The sequence below is a fragment of the Mustelus asterias genome, chromosome 4 (genome assembly GCF_964213995.1).
Source record: "Mustelus asterias chromosome 4, sMusAst1.hap1.1, whole genome shotgun sequence".
NCBI classification, from domain to species: Eukaryota; Metazoa; Chordata; class Chondrichthyes; order Carcharhiniformes; family Triakidae; genus Mustelus; species Mustelus asterias.
In genome coordinates this window covers 56,384,409-56,394,715 of record NC_135804.1, presented here as the reverse complement: position 1 = coordinate 56,394,715, position 10,307 = coordinate 56,384,409, and the positions used below count along the sequence as shown (strand labels likewise).

At 43.5% G+C, this 10,307-nt stretch overlaps 1 pseudogene; it reads right to left on the bottom strand.

Annotated features, from left to right (window-relative positions):
- Nucleotides 1–7,645: 7,645 nt before the first annotated feature.
- Nucleotides 7,646–8,092, bottom strand: LOC144492295 (large ribosomal subunit protein eL27 pseudogene; annotated as a pseudogene).
- Between the last annotated feature and the right edge of the window lie 2,215 nt (nt 8,093–10,307).

Genomic DNA, 10,307 nt, shown 5'->3' with positions numbered 1-10,307 from the left:
AAATCTGAGAATGGCAGGAAACTGCATGGCTGGTGGGGCAAGTAATGCACAGCGTGGACTTCTGAAACCACCCAACTCCCCTGCAAGAACAACATTTACCAGCGGCAAGCAGGGTGATCCAGCAGAGACTAAAGGGGATGGGGCGAGTAGAGACAAATACGACTGAAAAACCATTTACTTATAATTGTCATCTGTTTGTCCCTTTAAGAAACCCAAACTGTCTAGTTTTTGTTATGTGCCTTGAGAACACAAGATTGTGGGTGGGAACAGGGATTGTCAGGATCCATACACTAAGATTTTTGTTAATGATTTTGATTTGATTTATTATTGTCAAATGTATTAACATATAGTGAAAAGTATTGCTTCTTGGGTGCTATACAGACAAAACATACCGTTCATAGAGAAGGAAACGAGAGACTGCAGAATGTAATGTTACAGTCATAGCTAGGGTATAGAGAAAGATCAACTTAATGATCAACTCCTTAAAGCATTACTAGACACAGGCAGCTCTTTATTATTGATCAAAAAGTTCCTGACCAACACAGATTATGCCCACACTGCACCCATACAATGTGTACATGGTGACAGGAAAGTGAATCCCCTGACACACATCACTTTAAATGTAGAGGGACAAATTTTCCTTCTAAGAGTGGGTGTAATTGACAGTCTCTCAAGTGACATTATTCTTGGCAGAGATCAACCTATTCTGCCAGAATTACTTAAGGAAGGACAGGCTGTGTGCTCCGTGGTTCCAGGACTTGATGGTGCTCCGTGGTTCCTGGGCACATTTAGAACCAGACTCTGACTTAGATGATTCTTTGGAAGGTGAGATAGGCAAATCTAGAAAGGGTCATTGACAGCAAAGACTAGAAAAGCAGAAGGTCTCAGCCAAGATTACTAGCGTCATAGGAGGTTTACAGCATGGAAACAGGCCCTTCGGCCCAACTTGTCCATCCCACCCCTTTTTTTTTTAACCCCTAAACTAGTCCCAATTGTCCACATTTGGCCCATATCCCTTTATAACCATCTTACCCATGTAACTGAGTAAATGCTTTTTAAAAGACAAAATTGTACCTGCCTCTACTACTACCTCTGGCAACTTGTTCCAGACACTCACCACCCTCTGTGTGAAAGAATTGCCCCACTGGACTCTTTTGTATCTCTCCCCTTTCACCTTAAACCTATGCCCTCTAGTTTAGACTCACCTACCTTTGGGAAAAGATATTGACTATTTAGCTAATCTATGCCCCTCATTATTTTATAGACCTCTATAAGATCACCCCTCAGCCTTCTACGCTCCAGAGAAAAAAGTCCCAGTCTACCCAGCCTTTCCTTATAACTCAAACCATCAAGTCCTGGTAGCATCCTAGTAAATCTCTTCTGCACTCTTTCTAGTTTAAATAATATCCTTTCTATAATAGGGTGACCAGAACTGTATACAGCATTCCAAGTGTGGCCTAACCAATGTCTTGTACAATTTCAATAAGATGTCCCAATGTTCTGACCAAATGAAACCAAGCATGCTGAATGCCTTCTTCACCACTCTGTCTACCTGTGATTCTACTTTCAAGGAGCTATGAACCTGTACTGCTAGATCCCCTTGTTCTGTAACTCTCCCCTCCCCAAATGCCCTACCATTAACTGAGTAAGGGCTGCCCCGGTTCAATCTACTTCAGGTACATCACAGATAGATGCAAAGTGGCAGATCCCTGGTAAACAGGCATTACAACGGTCAGACTCATCCCTAGCCTCTTTATATGAGTAGGTGTGTGAGATTGATGGTTTCTCTGTAGGTCAGCTGGGAGATTCCCAGCAAGGACAAATATGTTCTAGACAAAGATATCTTGTACCACTCAGGGTCACTCAGCTCCTGACCTCATTATAGCCTTGGTTCACACATGGACAAAATAACTCAACTCCAGATGTGAGGTGAGAGTGACTGCCCCTGACATCAAGGCAGCATTTGACCAAGCATGACATCAAGGAGTCCTAGCAAAACTGGAATCAATAGGAAATCTTCCACTGGGTGGAGCCATACCTGGCACAATGGTTGTGGTGAATGGAGATCAATCATCTCAACTCCAGGACATCATGCAGGAGTTCCTCAGAGGAGTGTCCTAGCCCCAACTATCTTCAGCTGCTTCATCAATGATCTTCCTGTCATTATAACTAACAGAAAGCAAAGAGTGGGGGTAAATGGGTGTTTTTCTGGTTGGCGATCAGTGACTAGTGGTGTGCCTCAGGGATCAGTGTTGGGACGCAATTGTTTACGATTTACATAGATGACTTGGAGTTGGGGACCAAGTGTAGTGTGTCAATATTCGCAGATGACACTAAGATGAGTGGCAGAGCAAAGTGTGCAGAGGACGCTGAAAGTCTGCAAAGGGATATAGATAGTCTAAGTGAGTGGGCGAGGGTCTGGCAGATGGAGTACAGTATTGATAAATGTGAGGTCATCCATTTTGGTAAGAATAACAGCAAAATGGACTATTATTTAAATGGTAAAAAATTGCAGCATGCTGCTGTGCAGAGGGACCTGGGTGGCCTTGTGCAAGAATCACAAGGAGTTGGTTTGCAGGTGCAGCAGGTAATTAAGAAGGCAAATTGAATTTTGTCCTTCATTGCTAGAGGGGTGGAGTTTAAAAAACAGTGAGGTTATGTTGCAGCTGTATAAGGTGCTGGTGAGGCCACACCTGGAGTACTATGTACAGTTTTGGTCTCCTTACTCGAGAAAGGATATACTGGCACTGGAGGGGATGCAGAGGAGATTCACTAGGTTGATTCCGGAGTTGAGAGGGTTGGCTTATGAGGAGAGACTGAGCAGACTGGGGCTATACTCAGAGTTCAGAAGAATGAGGGGAGATCTTATAGAAACATAAATGAGGGGAGATCTTATAGAAACATAAAAGATTATGAAGGGAATAGATAAAATAGCAGGGAAGTGGTTTCCACTGGTGGGTGAAATTCGAACTAGGGGGCATGGTCTCAATATAAGGGGGAGCAGATTTAGGAGTGTGTGTGAAGAAGTTCCTCCTCAACTAAGGGTTGTGAATCTGTGGAATTCCCTGCCCAGTGAAGCAATTGAGGCTACCTCATTGAATGTTTATAAGGCAAGGATAGATAAATCTTTGAACAGTAAAGGAATTAAGGGTTATGGTGACTGGGCGGGGTAAGTGGAGCTGAGTCCACAAAAAGATCAGCCATGATCTTATTAAATGGCAGAGCAGGCTCAAGGGGCCAGATGGCCTACTCTTGCTCCTAATTCTTACGTTATTATGTGCTTATGTGGCAACTAGGGGATTTTCACAGTAACTTCATTGCAGTGTTAATGGAAGCCTACTTGTGACACTAATAAATAAACTTTAAATTTTAAGAGGGAAACACCCACTTGACCTCATTCTCACCAATCTATCTGCCACAGTTAAATCTGTCCATGACAGTAACAATAGCAGTGACCACCACACAGTCCTTGTGCAGACAAAGATCCACTTTCACCCTATCCTATTGACAATACCCGCCATAGTGTGGCACTTTGCTGAATGGGATAGATTTCAAACAGATCTATTAGCTCAAAACTGGGCATCCATGAGGCGCTGAAGACCATCAGCATCAGCAGAATTGTACACAACCACAATCTGTAACCTCATGGCCTGGCATATCCTCCACTCTATCATTACTATCGAGCTAGGGCATCAACGCTGATTTAATGGAGAATGCAGAAAGGTTTCCTTCCACAGTCCGGGTTAGGTGGATTGACCGTGCTAAATTGTCCCTTAGTGTCAGGTGGACTAGCTAGGGTAAATGCATGGGGTTATGGGGATAGCACATGGGTGGGATTGTGGTTGGTGCAGACTCAATGGGCCGAATGGCCTTCTTCCGCATTCTAGAATTCTATGATAAGGTCAGAAATGGGGATGTTTGCTGATGACTGCACAATATTCAGTGACATTCGCGACTCCTCAGATATTGAAGCAGTCCATATGCAAAGGCAGAAAGACTGGACAAATCCAAACTTGGGCTGACAAGTGGCAAGTAACATTTGTGCCATACAAGTGCAAGGCAATGACCATCCCCAACAACAGAGGATCCAACCATTGCTCCTTGATATACAATGGCTATCATTGAATCCTTTACTAACAACATCTTGGGGGGTTACCACTGACCAGAAACTGAATTGGATTAGCCATATAAATACCATAGCTACCAGGTGAAAGGCTAGGAATCCTGAGGGAGTAACTCACCTCCTGACACCCCAAAGCCTGTCCACCACCTACAAGGCACAAGTCAGGAGTGTAATGAAATACACTACACTTGCCTAGACAAGTGCAGCTTCAACAGCACTCAAGAAGCTTGACACCATCCAGGACAAAGCAGCCTGCTTGATTGCTCCCCTGCCATTAACATTCAATCCCTAACAATCTCGCAATGAAAACTGGGAGAAATCTGGTGAAACGGGATGAGGATTGTGAAAAATCTTTCCATTCCTTTAGCTTTATTTATGCTTAAAACCTGAATGTAAACAAAGCATTTAGGCCTCTCAGCATGGCCAATGACTTGAAAGGAAACTCTGTTTAAAAAATGGAGCCATACTGAACAATTGTGGTGAAAAGAGGCAGTACTTCAAAGTTAATGAGGTGAAATGATTGTCAAAAATGCAGGGTTTTATCTCCCCTGGAGTTGTCAGTCAAAAAGCTTTTAACAGCTAAGTGCACTCTGCTCTTTATGTAAATAAACCCACCTAATCCCCTCTTTGATTGGGCTGTCAGTCAAACAACCTCGTAAAACTCAATGGAACGGAAGGTGGGTATACAAAAAAATCCTAATTCAGCAAGTGAAACTGACAGCCTTCTGTCAATCAAAGCAGTTCAAAGAGGCTTCAAAGTAGCTGGGATTTATTAAAGAAAGCAAGAGAATCCCCCTCGTGAAACTCCTAATGACATCTCCTGTCAATCAGAATACTTTAAAAGGGGTCTGGTCACACCTGGGGCTTCTGAAATAAACCAAGGGCAATCCCTTCTGTTGAATGGAGTGCTGTTGTGATTGTGAAGGTGTCCAGGTGTTCAGGGGGCATAGATATTAATGTGACCAGGCCAAATCAAGGGTTTTGCAAGACACAGATAATAATAAAAATTGTTAACAGAAAGTTAAAGGGATGTTGAGCCACAAGACCCCTATCCCAGGGGAGAGTTCAAAGGTCAACCCCTTCCCTCCAGTCCAAGCCCAACTAACACCCAGGTCCCTTGAGGGACCCTCCCTCTGCAGCTTGGCAGCAACAGAGAGGCACATGGGTACATTATGGGTGCAGACTCGATGGGCCGAATGGCCTCTCTGTGCTGTAGGGTTTCTACGATTACTTACCTCCTTGCCCCACCCTCTCCTCCACTGAAGTTCAAGGCACCAGGTCCACAATTGTCAGGACGTGTAGTGTTTGGTGCCTGGGGGGATGGGGGGTGGTTGGGGCGGGAGGGGGGGGGGGGGGGGGGGGGGTGGTGGTGGTGGTGGTCAAATCCAGTTAGTACATTGAAATGATTATTCATGAATCATCATCAGGTTCCCACTGCTCTGAGCAAGAACCTGATCATGGTTGGTGGAGCCCAATTCAACAGGCCATCGGGAATCCCGCCTGCAGCTAGCAGCCCCGAACAATTGCCCCTTTATCTTTGAATATATGTATATATCTTGGTTTGTTTTTCCTTTTCCTTGCATCAGTTGCACTATTTTCTTCACCCTCTCAAACATTTACCATATCTAAAGGCCTTTGGATTCAATAAAAGATCCAGTGATGGCGCAGGATTCGCTTTCCACCTACCTTCCTGCCAACTCTGTACTAGAAGAAGTACTTTTAAAACAATGCCTGCAGTTCACGCTACCCACACACAGTTTGAGGGTCCCTTCAACCACGATGAAGAAGGATCCTTGGTTGAGGGAAAAGGAAGACTCATCAGAAGCACTGTTACGGACGGTTGCGTTAATGGAATGATGCGACGGAGGGGGAAAAACTTGGAGAATGGAATGAAGTTTTTACAGATGGCAGTGTGTGTGGAAGTGTAGTCAAAGTAGCTGTTGGAGTCAGTGGGTTTTTCATGGATATTAGTATACAGCCTATTCCCAGAAATGGAGAAAGAGAAGTCAAGGAAGGGACGTGTCAGAGATGGACAGCGTGAAGTTGAGGGAAGGATGGAAACTGAAAATGGATTCAGGGTTTAGGGGCCTGAAGCCTTTTACTGGGCTGCAGACATCATAACGTGCCTGCAATTTCCCAACATGATCCTCGATGGAAACAATAGGTTGCAGAGTCACCCTTTTTATTATAAAGTAGCAACAATGATTTTTGCTTGGACTGAGCTCACCTATTGGTATATTGTCAACAGGTTTGGGTGCACATCTGTAGTCTACCCACCTTCCTGCACCATATTCCCTAACAGCAGTTGGACCACTTGAAGTCTGGAAAAGAAACCGGTGCTCTTGAGAATGAAGGTCAAGCAATTCAGAATTGATCACCACCATATTTACTGCATTTTGTGCCTGATCAACAATCACCATACTCACTGCATTTTGTGCCTTGCCCTTCCAGCTCGTGAATGTTGCTTCTTTCAAAGAACTTATTTCTCATAAGCTTCCACAACAAATGGACACGCTAGACTGAATTTACTCAGGTAAAGTTGGTGGAGTTGCAGATAGTGACAAGGATTGCCAAAGGACACAGCAGGATATAGATAGGTTGCAAACTTGGTCAGAGAAATGGCAGATGGAGTTTGATTCAGGCAAATGCAAAGTGATGCATTTTGGAACTTCAAATTCAGGTACGAATTATACAGTAAATAGCAGAACCCTTAGGAGCATCAACATGCAGAGGGATGCAGAGGGATCTGGCTATACAGGTTCACGGATCCCTGAAAGCAGCAACATAGGTAGATAAGGTGGTCAAAAAGGCATGCTTGCCTTCATTGGCCAGGGCATTGAGTATAAAAGTTGGCAAATTATGTTACAGCTGTATAAAACTTTAGTTAGGCCACATTTGGAATATGGCGTGCAGTTCTGGTTGCCACACTACCAGAAGGACATGGATGCTTTGGTGAGGGTGCAAAGAAGGTTTACAAAGATGTTGCCTGGTCTGGAGGGTTTTAGGTATGAAGAGACATTGGATAAACTCAGATTATTTTCACTGGAAAAACGGAGGCTGAGGGGCGACCTGATAGCAGTCTACAAAATTATGAGAGGCATAGATATGGTGAATAGTCAGAGGTTTTTTCCCAGGGTGGAAGGGTCAACTACAAGAGGGCACAGGTTTATGGTGAGAGCTGGTAAGTTTAGGGGAGACATGTGGGGAAAGTTTTTCGCACAGAGGGTGGTGGCTGCCTGGAACACACTGCCAGTGGAGGTAGTGGAAGCAGGCATTTTAGCTACGTTCAAGGTGCATCTTGATAGACACATGAACAGGAGGTGAATGGAGGGATAGAAACCATGTATCAGCGCAGGCTTGGTGAGGGTGAGCCGAAATGCCTGTTCCTGTGCTGTTTTGATTTTTGCAATCACCACTGGTCATACCGTCTGTAACTTGGACTGGGTACAAGTGAATCTCTCCACCTCATTTACCAGCACATTCAGATTTTTCTCTAAGCAATTTATTCACACCAAAATGCAAAATATTTTAATTGAATATTTACTTACACTGAAATAAAATTTGGAATTGGACCTTCTGGAAAATCCATTTATTCTTTCCTGTCTTGTACCTTTCCTCAAACTTTACTTTGACTTCTGATCTGGCTTTGCGCTTCAAAGCATGATCCCAAAACATCCTTATTCACAATGGTCTTATCCCGGAGAATGTCAACTGAGTATCTGGTTGGCATCAGGATGTTGTAGTTGTATATTTTCACACGCATTTGATCTTGGACCTCTTGGCCACCTTCTTCTTGTCCATCATGGCAATCACTTTGCGAGGGTAACAATCTATACCAGCAACATGTGTGTGACTGTAGGGTCAGTCAGAGGTCTCATCTTCAACATTCTTCATGATGACACTTTTGTGCCCAGTGTAGCAACTGGCCAGCACCAGAACCATCTTCCCAGGTTCCATAAACTTTCCCATTTCAGCTCTGCTGCTGCAGCTCAATGACCACCCCCCACCTAGGCAGTTCACCAATTTAGTGCAAGTATCTTTGTTCCAGAACAATCAAGGACCATTTAAGGTGACCAGTTGTCTTTTAAGTTCCTGTAATAATAACTTGCACTCCTCATTCTGATGCTATAGTAATCTCTGTGCATCTGAGATGCACACAATTTCTACATCCTCACATCCTCCTTTTTCCAATGTTAACCCATCATAACGCTTCTGCTGTTGTCAATTAAGTTACTTGCTTATCTCAATATTTGACACCCTTATTCTGAGCAAACCAATCACTACTATCTCACTCACATTGTTTCTCCAGTAGTTCCTATATCTGTTACAAGCCAGGGACTGCAAATCTGAACATAGTTAGCATATAGTTCATTAATCCATCTACAGACTTGGAAAAGAAAATATAGAAAGAATTTATGCCACAGAAGGAAGCCATTCGGCCCATTGTGTCCATGCCAGCAAAAAAAAGGGTTATTCAGCCTAATCTCATCTTTCAGCTCTCAGATCACAACACCTCAAAGTACATATTCAGGTAGTTATTAAATACAAAGAGGGCTTCTACCTGTACCACCCTCACAGGCTGTAAGTTCCAGACCTCCAAGACCCTCTGGGTGAAAATTACTCTTCAACTCCCCTCTAATCATTCTATAGGGTGGCACTGTGGCATAGTGGTTACCATTGCTGCCTCACAACACCAGGGACCCAGTTCGATTCCCGGCTTGGGTCACTGTCTGTGCGGAGTCTGCATGTTGTCTCCGTGTCTGCATGCGTTTCTTCCGGGTGCTCCAGTTTCCTCCCACAATCAGGAAAATGTGGTGGTTAGGTGCATCGGCTAAATTCTCCCTCAGTGTACCCGAACAGGCAAAGTGTGGCAACTAGGGGATTTTCACAGTAACTTAATTGCAGTGTTAATGTAAGCCTACTTGGGACACTAATAAATAAACTTAAACTTATCAATTACTGTTATTTACCTTTCTGCTAAATAATAGGTCCATCTTATCCATTCAATACAGGGCCATCAGTATTACATCTCTCCTCAGCATCCTCTGTTCCAAGGAAAGCAACCCGAGCCTATCCAATCTTTTCTGATGGCTAAAATTCTCCATTCCTGGCAACTTCCATCCTAAGTCTCTCTGCATACCCACTAGCATGATTGCGTCACTCCTGTAAAGTGGTGGCCAAAGTAAAACAATAGGTAGGCCATAGAGTGTTGTGTACTATGTAATTTTAGCATACTCACCCTGCTCTTATACTCCAGGCATTGATCATAGTAATATATAATGCGTGCTTTCTTGATCACCTGCCCATCAGTGGACTTATAGGTTAAAGGTTTGTGAGGCTGCCTGCAGCAACAGGGTCCTGGCAGTTTTCTCTCTGTCAGACATCTGCTGTTACAATTGCAGATATGCAGTATCAGAAGTCTGCACATGCGCAGTAGCTCTCTCTACAGGCTGGCTGGCGAATTAAGCCCAGCCCACTGCCTGCAGCAGCTAGAAACAGTAAACACCATTTTTTCAATGACTAGGCACATAAGATTAAGTGTGAAAACTCACCCAAAAACGGATCAGGAACACTCTCATTTTCACGCTAGCTGGACACATAAAATTCTACCCACCATCTTCCATGTTGCCTCTGAAAAAATTCAATCAAGTTAGTCATTCATAACTTTCCCTGAAAAAATCCATGCCAACTGTACTTGATTAATCCATGCCTTTCTAAATGACAATTTATATGTCATGCTGATTTTTTTTTCCAATAATATGCTCAGCACCAAAGTTAGGCTGAGAGCCCTAGCTATCCCTTTTTCCCATTTTGAACAATAGTACAATGTGAACAGTGCTCTTGCACCATACCTGAAGTGAGGAAAACGATGGTCACAGCTTCTGCTATTTCTTCTCTTACTTCACTTAGCAGCCTGGGATAAATTTCATCCGAGCTTGATAACTTTCAAACACATTAAACACTTTAATATGTCCTCCCTCACTCACTATGTTTGTCCCATCCAATATTTTACATGCCTCCTCAATACAATGCCTGCTTTGTACCCCTCTTTTGTATAATTAAAAATCATCCCCATGTCTTTCTCTTTCATTCATGTTATCATGGTACTTTTTATTGGTAAACTCACTGAAATGACTTGTTTAAGTCTATCTTTGAAACATGAAAGAACAGACCTTTAATCCAG